This window comes from Gracilinanus agilis, chromosome 1 (assembly GCF_016433145.1).
Source record: "Gracilinanus agilis isolate LMUSP501 chromosome 1, AgileGrace, whole genome shotgun sequence".
Classification (NCBI taxonomy): domain Eukaryota; kingdom Metazoa; phylum Chordata; class Mammalia; order Didelphimorphia; family Didelphidae; genus Gracilinanus; species Gracilinanus agilis.
The window spans coordinates 720,380,590-720,382,960 of NC_058130.1; positions in this window are offsets into that span (position 1 = coordinate 720,380,590).

Consider the following 2,371-nt stretch of genomic DNA (forward strand, 5'->3'; position numbering starts at 1 on the left):
GTCATTTCTTTTTCTTAAATTAAGTAATTAAGAATATTTTTCCATGGTTACATGAATCATGGTACTTTTGCTCCCCTCCTCCCACCCATAGCCAACGCACAATTCCACTGGGTTTTACATGTGTCATTGACCAAGACCTATTTCCATATTATTAGTATTTGCAGGAGGGGGATCGTTTGGAATCTGAATCCCCAAAGGTATCCCCATCAACCCATGTGATCACCGCTTGTCATTTGTAATAGCACAATAGTCATATACCACAACTTGTTCTGATATCCCACAACCGATGGACGTGCCCATAATTTCCCCAATTCTTTGCTACCACAAAAAGTGCTGTTATAAATAATTTTGTATATAAAGCTCCTCTTTAATTTGATCTCTTTGGGATACAGATGCAGGAGGGCTACTGCTGGGTCAAAGGGAATACAGACTTTTATAGGCTTTTGGGCATACTTCCAAAACTCCAGAATGGCTGGACCAGCTCACAGCTATGCCAACAACGCCTAAGTGTATTGATCGACTGACAATGACTAATCTCTTCCATATGACCAATCCGAGACCTTTACTGTGTTTCTCCCCTGAGTCTTCTCTTCTCCAGGCTAAGCATTCTTCAGCTTTTCCTCACATGGCATGACTTCAAGGCCCAACACCCTCTTACTAGCCTTCCTCTGAATGCTGTCTAGTTTATTAGTGTGTTCCTAGTGTAAGGGAACTACCTACTCAGCGCTAGGCATTGTGCTAAGGAAGCCCTGGGGATACAAAGAAAGGCAGAGTCTCTGCCCTCATGGAGGTCCTGATCTAATGGGGGGAGATAATCCAGGCACATCCAAACTAGCTATGTACAAGCTAAATGCCAGATAATCAACTGAGGGAAGGTACTGCCAGGAAGTGAGATCAGGAAAGATTTCTTCTAGAAGGTAGAATTTTAGCTGGGATTTGAAAGAAACCAGGGAAGTCAGGAGACAGATGGGGAGAAAATTCCAGGCAGAGGAGCCAGCTGGTGGAAATGCCCAGAGTCCTGAGATGGAGTCTCTTTTTTTTTCAAGGAACAATTTGAAAAAATTGCACAGGAGCTCTTGGTAAAGGCACTCCCTAAGGTGGCATGGGAGAATCGGTTACCCCTGGGGCAGCTAGGTGGGTCGGTGGATTGAAAGACCTAGAGACAAGAGGTCCTGGGTTCCCATACTTCCTAGCTGTGTGACCCTGGGCAAGTCACTTACCTCTATAGCCTAGATCTTGAAACCAATACTCAGTATTGATTCTAAGAGAGAAGGGTGAGGGCTTAAAAAAAAATACCCCCATAACCCTGGGGTATAATCTCCCACAAGTACCTCAAAAGTCCATGGCAAGAAAGGGAACAATTTTAGAGGCATCAGTAATGAGACATACCTGCAGGGAACACACATGCCCAATTCAGAACTTCTGACCTCTCCTCACTAAACAAGGGTATCCATTCCTTGATCAGCCTAAATTTCTCCCTTCCACAAAGCCTATTCTTCAGATTCAGGCCACAGAGAAGGTCTCCAGAGCTGTCAGGCATTACTGCCCGTAGTGACAGGTAGGCATAATTTCTCTGCCTTCCCGGCTCTCTCCTCTTCCTCCTCCTCCTTGTCCTCGTCCTCCTCCTCCTCCTCCGGCCTGGCTTAGGCTGGGTCACGCTGTTTACCTCGGCCCTCCCGCCGGGCAACCCTTTAGGAAGCCAGGAAACATCCTACAGAAGGAGGAAGTAAAGTATGCCTGTTGGCCCTGAGCCAGGCCTCCCTGCTGGTTTCTCTGCATCTGAAATGCAACCACCTCTGGGGAAGTTAGCAGCTGCTCGGCAAAACCTGCGGGGACTTCCTGGAGGTCGTCCCGGGAGGGACAGAGCTCCCAGGAGGGACGGAGCTCCGACTCCCAGGTGTCCCAGCGCTGAATCTTCGTCCCTGTGACCTTTGGGGATGGACTGTTTTTGGTCTGGATGGATGGCCGCATCCCTGGTCTGTCTTTGAGGAAATTGCATCTACTATGTTTTCCGTCCGAATCCCCTGGATGTGTGTTTATGTGTGGGGGGAGGATTGCTTGATTCTGTCTTGTGGGGGTAAATGCCCAGAGTATGTCCTGACTTTTCCAACCCTTCCTCTTTCCTGGCTCCCCTGGAAACTAAATGGGAGAGCCAAGAGGGGAGGGAAAACATCTTCTTTCTAAACTTGAAGGCTGCAATCTTCTTCCCGTAGCTGGGAAAGGAAGGTTGGGGGGGGGGAGGGATTTTACCCATGTGTAGAGGGGAGGGGAGAGAGATGAGGAGGGAGGGAGAGAGGGAAAGGGAGAGAAAGAGGAGGGAGGGAAAAAGAGAGAGGGAGAAAGAAGGGGAGAGAGAAAAGTAGGGAGAAAG